Here is a 6,843-nt window from a genome sequence, read left to right as displayed (position 1 = left end):
GCTCTGGCCCCGCCTTCCTCTTCAGGGTTTCAGAATTGTGATTTTATTATTACTATGTTTGGTTTATAACACAGGAAAAAAACCCAGAGTAATCCCCAGGAAGAAGTCCTCTTCCATCCCAGCAGGAAGGACTGAGGTTAGATGCCTGGAAAAAACGTCCAAAGAGCCTAAGAGAGCGGTCTTGGCAAAAGGGCAGATCCAGGGAGAGAGCTTGACCGCTCTCTTGATAAACCTCTTCCTCTCTCTAGTGCCTCTGCTTTGTATTCCTGAGCCCCCGCTAAGGTGACCCTGGGCCTATCCTCTGATGGCTTCATGAACACTGGCAGACGGCCAGAGGTCATGGGCTCCTCAGACCCCCAGTGCTGAGGAGTGGGCCGGGGCACCCCCGCCTCGCCCTGCCCCCACCCTCCACCCCGCCTGCCCTGGTCTTCCCAGGAGGGGAAGGCCTTCCGGAGGGTCAGAGGGGAGCCAGGCCTGCACGGGAGCCTGAGGGCGTGGGGTATGTCTGTGGCGCCAACTGTGTGCGGCTGAGTGTGGCATGGATTCATGCCTGGGCCTGGCCTCAGCCCTTGCCCCGGAGCTCCAGAGGGTGCCCCCACTCTGTCCCCACTCTGAGCCTGGGGTCAACTGGCAGCTGGGATGGGTCTGTGCCCACATGAGCCTGGGAGGGTCCCTGACGCCACGGTGGGTGCACAGACGACCTGGGCTCCCCAGTGTCCCGGGCACCTGGGTCCCCGGGCCACGCAGAACTTGCTCGATGGGCCCTTGCCAGCCAGCCCCACCCACCTGACGGGAAGATAGGCAGGAGGGTTGGGGATCTGTGTGTTTCTGCTCTGCCTTCTGGGGGATTCCGGTTGCCCCCCTCCAGAAGAGCTGGAGTGGGCGGTGCACCCTCCATTATGAGTCCTGAATCCCACCCCACATTTTTGTTTTTTTAAGTTGGGGTCTCACTCCGTCACTCAGGCTGGACGACAGTGGTACAACCACGGCTCACAGCAGCCTCCATCTCCTGGGCTCAGGTGATCCTTCTGCCTCAGCCTCCCGAAGAGCTGGGACCACACAGGTGCGTGTCACCACATCTGGCTAATTTTAAAATTTTTTGCAGACACATGTTCTCATTGTGTTGCTCAGGCTGGCCTGGAACGCCTGGGCTCAAGGGATCCTCCCGCCTCGACCTCCCAGAGTGCTGGGATTACAGCGTGAGCCACCGTGCCCAGCCCTCCACGTATCTGAAGAAGAGTTTAAACCCGATTCAAGGTCGTTCACGTACAGAACGATCCTGTGGCATTTAGCTCTCACCGCGCTCCCGTGAGTAACGGTGGGCTGGGGGAGTTTTTATTCCTTTTGACAAATGAGGAAACAGGCCCAGGGCGGGGCAGGTCCACCCGAGGCCACCAGCTGGGCAGTGACAGTCAGGAAATGAAGGGGCCAGCCTGTTCTCGCTCCCCATGCTCCCTCTGGGCCCTGCTGCGTCCTGGCCAGGCGCTCTCGGGGCTGGGAGGCCCACTGAGCCGCCCACGGAGGCAGGGCGCTGGGGCTGCTCTCACCCAGGGACGGCCCAGGCGGAGCTGCCCGTCCTGCCACCTCGTGGCCACAAGAGGGCTCCGGGACCAGGTTTTTCCGCTTTCTGCCGAGGCTGCAGGATGGATTCCCAGCAATCCCAGCGCCCTGAGCTTTTCTGGAAACGCCGGTTTTCTCCTGCAGCTGCCGCCGAAGGGGCTCGGCTGGGCTGGGAGGCCGCCAGAGGGGGCGCAGCCTTTGCACTTTATAAACCTATTCCAGGAGCACCTCCCTTCTCTCTGTTGGGAAGTCCTTCCGGTTATCTACCCTCCGATTCTACTGCTACGGGGGATGGGGGGAGATGGGACTGAGTGAGCCTCTCTTCTTTTTTGGTATTAACTCTTCCCTGCCGGAGGCTTGAAGTGAGTCGTTTATTCTTTTCCGCAACCCCTGATCATTAGAGCTCAGACTCTGCTTTCCCGTTACTGCGTGAGGATTGGGTAGACAGCAGCAGGAAAGATGCAAGCTAGACATCGGAAGGACTTCCCGACAGAGCTGGACATGGGCTGCTGGGTTGGGGTATCTCAGGAAGGCCGAACACAGGGAAGTTACGTGTTCACCTGAGAGGAGGCTCTGGTTCTGGGAGGCTGGGAAACGTCCTTTGGGACCGTTCCTTCCCTGGAGGTGGGGGCGGGGCGGGGCGGGGCGGGGGGGGGGGTTACTCACCTCTGTGCATCTCCGAGCCTCAGGGAAGTGTAGATATTGCTGGCTCCTTGGGTTTCTGGGAGGAGAAGAGATCCGTGTGGGGGACACCAGACCCCCAGCCCCACCCACCGCTGGCTGGAGGCCAGGCAGAGGGAAGACAGCATGACAAGCAGTTTTCTGCAGGTGTTTCCCAGCCCCTGGTAGACCTTCCGATTCTTAGATGGAGTATCAGCAACCTACTAGGCAAAGACGGAGCCAATGTGGGAGGCCCTTCCCGCAGTGGGAGAGGACACCACAGCCTCACTCCCCGGCCTCCGGGGGGACGCGGAGTGTCCTCTGCCTCTCTTCTTGTCTGTCGTCAGTGCTCAGAGGGCTCTGGGGTCCTGGGCGGAGCGGGGCTGGGCGTCAGAGACCCCTCCTGGGGGCACATGGCGTCCCTGTCCCTGTCCCGGCCCCTGCCTCTCAGGCTGGGCTTCGATGCTTCGAGGGGCACTGAGAGGCCTGGGAATGACAGGGGTGCCCCTGTCCAGCCTCACTGTCTGCGGAGAAGGGACATGTGTCCGTGTCCCAGGCTGGAAAGGGGGCGGGAATGAAACAAACCCAAGGCCAGCACTCTGTGGACTGCTCCCTCCTTCCCTTCGGCTCTAGGTCCTAGGTCCTCTGCTCCCTCATCCCTCCCTCCCTCCCTCCACATTGCCTTCTTCTTTTTTGAACCGGGGTCTCACTCTCACCCAGGCTGGTGAGCAGTGGCACAATCATGGCTCTGCAGCCTCAACCTTATAGCTCCCACTTACAAGGTTGCTACAGCCTCTACCTCCTGGGCTCAGGCGATCCTTCCGCCTCAGCCTCTCGAAGAGCTGGGACCACACAGGTGCGTGTCACCACGCCTGGCTAATTTTTAAATTTTTTGCAGAGATGTGCTCTCACTGTGTTGCTCAGGCTGGTCTCGAACACTTGGGTTCAAGGGATCCTTCCGTCTTGACCTCCCAGAGTAGAACACCTGGGCTTAAGGGATCCTTCCACCTCAGCCTCCCAAGTAGCTGGGACTACAGGCATGCACCACCACACTCGGCTAATGTTCTGCTTGTAGAGACAAGGTCTTCCTACATTGCCCAGGCTGGTCTCGAACTCCTAGACTCAAGTAGTCATCCCGCCTTGGCTTCCCAAAGTTCTGGGATTACAGGTGTGAGCCACTGCACCCAGCCCCTTCCATCCATTTTTCCTTCCTTCTCTTCTCTACTCATTAATTTTTTTTTTTTTGAGTTGGAGTCTCCCTCTGTCGCCCAGACTGGAGTGCAGTGTCCGCTCCTGGCCACCGCAGCCTCAACCTGCTGGGCTCCGGCGATCCTTCCGCCTCAGCCTTCCAAGTAGCCGGAATTACAGGTGCGCACTACCAAGCCCGGCTATTTTTTTTTTTTTTTTTTTAATTTGTTGTAAAGATGAGGTCTTGCTGCCCAGGCGGGTCTCGAACCCGCGGGCTCAGGCAATCCACTCACCTCAGCCTCCCAAAGGTGCGGGATTACAGGCTGAACCACCGAGCCTGATTAAGCATTAAGTTAGGAGAAAGGGATTATTTAGAAAACCAGGTAATGTGTGTGGACCCCCAGATCGTCTCCTAAGTCCTCTCTCCCGTATTTCCTCAACTTCTAGGTCCTCCTTCTGGCCTCCCCCCAGGTTGATGCTTTGGTTCTATGGGCCTAGGGCAGGGAAGGAAGGTGGTCCAATTAAACAATGTTTGCTCATGTCTGTGTGTGTTCTGGTGTGTTCATGGTGGTCCCTGTCCTTAGGGATGGAAGCTGGGCTGTCAGCAGCAGTGTGACACGTGCCGCCTCAGAGACTTAATATGGTGCTGGGAAACTGAGGCGGGGCATTAGGAAAAGCTTCACAGAGGAAGCGATAGCTGAGATGGGTTTTTTTGTGTGTGCGTGTATGTGTTTTTGAGTTGGAGTCTCACTCTGTTGCCCAGACTGGAGTGCAGTGGCCGCTCCTGGCCACTGCAGCCTCGACCTGCTGGACTACAGCGATTCTTCCACCTCAGCCTTCCGAGTAGCTGGAACTACAGGCGCGCTGCCATGCCCGGCTAATTTTTTATATATTTATTGTAGAGATGAGGTCTCGCTGCCCAGGTGGGTCTCGAACCCGCGGGCTCAGACAATCCACTCACCTCAGCCTCCCAAAGGCGCGGGATTACAGGCTGAACCACCGAGCCCGGCTGAGATGGGTTTTGAGGGATGAGCTGGAGTTTGCCGGGTCAGAAGCTGGTGGAGAAAAAGGCAGTCCTGCCAGAGGGACCACTGCGGGCAAAGCCATGTTGCCCAGGGGAAAGAGGGGACCGGTGTAGTTCCGTGTGGCTGAAGGGTGCTCAGGGAGACAGAGGCCCAGTCCACAGGCTGAGCAGCAGGCCTGATGGCCAGCGCCCAGCCCTGCAGGATGGGCCAGCACAGGTATTGCTCTCTGGAGAGCGAATGGCTGGGGATAGGGAGCTGGGGGGCGTGGAGAAGAGTGCCTGGGCCTCAGGTCCTTCCTGCTGCCTTTCCATCCCTGGGAAACCCCAGACTGGTCCTGGGCCCCGCTCGTCTCATCTATAAAATGGGGGTGGTGGCTAGGCACAGTGGCTCACACCAGTAACCCCAGCACTTTGAGAGGCTGAGGCAGGAGGATTGCTTGAGTCCAGGAGTTCCAGACAGTGTGGGCAACACAGTGAGACCCCATCTCTAAAAAAATAAAAAACTAAGCCGGACTTGGTGGCTCAGCCTATAATCCCACGCCTTTGGGAGGCTGAGGTGAGTGGATTGCCTGAGCCTGTGGGTTTGAGACCCGCCTGGGCAACTTGGCAAGACTTCATCTCTACAATAAATAAAAAATGAGCCGGGTGTGGTAGTGCGCGCCTGTAGTTCCAGCTACTGGGAAGACTGAGGCGGAAGGATTGCCGGAGCCCAGCAGGTCGAGGCTGCGGTGGCTGAGAGCGGCCACTGCACTCCAGTCTGGGCGACAGAGTGAGACTCCAACTCAAAAAGTAAAAAATAATAATAATTAAAAAAATAAAAAAATAAAAAAACTAGCCGAGGGTGGTGACATGCGCCTGTAGTTCCAGCTGCTTGGGAGGCTGAAGAGGAAGGATTGCCTGAGTCCAGGAGGTTGAGGCTGTGGTGAGCTGCGATGGTGCCACTGTACTCCAGTCTGGGCAACAGAGCGAGACTCAGACTCAAAAAAAAAAAATGTGGCCCTGAAAGACATGAGACAGACCGCCGTGTGTCTCCTTGGGGCACCCTTCAGCATGGAGAGCTGTGGTTTTATGATCACCCTGAGCCTGGGTGACCGGGGACAGCTTGGTGGAAGAGGAGGACCTGGTGCTTAGCCTTAAAGGATGGCTAACCGGGAGCCAAACAGGAGTGGGGAAGGTCGGGGGGGCAGAGGTTGGGGACAATGACGTCACTGGGTCCAGTTGGCTCTTGGGGTTGAGAGGCCGGCTAGAAGGTGGGCCCGGCAGTGTTGCCGGGCAGGGTAAGTGTGGCCTGTGCCTTTGGGAGGCCCGCGGGAGACTGGTGGGCACGGCGTGGGGCCCCTCCGCACCCCTCTCTGTCCCCAGAGCTGGAGAGAGCCTGGAATTGGAGCAGGGTCTGGGCCTGACCTGGCATCAGGAACATGCAGATGAGATGCAAATAGCAAGCAAACAAGCCACACCCGCCACCCCTGCGCCAGAGGTCTGTTTTGTCTGGGCGGATCCGCAGGGGCAGAGGGGCCCGGGCCCTTTTCCTTCCCTGCCAGGGCCCCTCGTGCCACCTTCACCAAGCCTGGTCCCATGCCACTCTCTGCCTTCTCCAAGCCCAGGAGCTGCCCCCGCCCAGCTGGAGCCCCGCCCCTCCTGTCCCAGGGCAGGGGGTGGGGGGGCGGTGCTGGCCCGGTTCCTGTGGAAGCCTCCCGAAGCCCCGGGCCGGGGAGAGTGAAGGGGTCGGAGGGATGCCCCAGACAGAGGGCGCGGCAGGGAGGGGTCACGGGCAGGGAGGCTGAAGGGTCAGGACAGCACGTTGCGGGGCCCAGGGACACGGAGGTTCCCAGGAAGGAGGGCGGACGCAGGCCCAGCGAGCCAGCGTGCCCAGAGACCCCAGAGACACATTCCAGCAGAGACCCTGAGTGACAGAGACAGACGGAGAGGGCCCTGCCTGGGACGCGCCGCCGTCCGCCTTGTCCGGCGTTCTCCCGCCTGTCTGCCTGTCCCTGGCTGAGGGTCCCTTTGTCTGTCTAGCTCTTTGTTTGTTTGTCTCTTTGTCTGCCTGTCTCCCTCCCAGGTCCCCCTTCCTTTCTTCTCTGCTGCCTGTCTGTTAGTCCAGACCCTTCTGTCTGTCCCTGCGCCGGGCCGCCCATCTCTCCACAGAGAGAAGACTGCCATTGGGCTCTGGGGACCTCTGGGTCCTCGCCTCCCGGTCTTGGACAGGTTCCTGCCTTTCCTTCTCCTGACTTGGGGTCTCAATTCCCTCCTTCCGAGGGTAGCCCCACCCTCTGCCTCTTACCATGCTTATAAGCCTCAGGAGTGTGGAAGAGGGACTGTATTTATGATCCTTCAGGCATCGTCCAACAAAGGGTTTCATGTATTTGAACAATATTGCTCTTCAACCTTTGAAGGACAAAGCAAGAAGA

This window comes from Carlito syrichta, unplaced genomic scaffold (assembly GCF_000164805.1).
Source record: "Carlito syrichta isolate Samal-C Ts95f unplaced genomic scaffold, Tarsius_syrichta-2.0.1 Scaffold213409, whole genome shotgun sequence".
Classification (NCBI taxonomy): Eukaryota; Metazoa; Chordata; class Mammalia; order Primates; family Tarsiidae; genus Carlito; species Carlito syrichta.
This window is presented reverse-complemented; position numbering follows the sequence as displayed.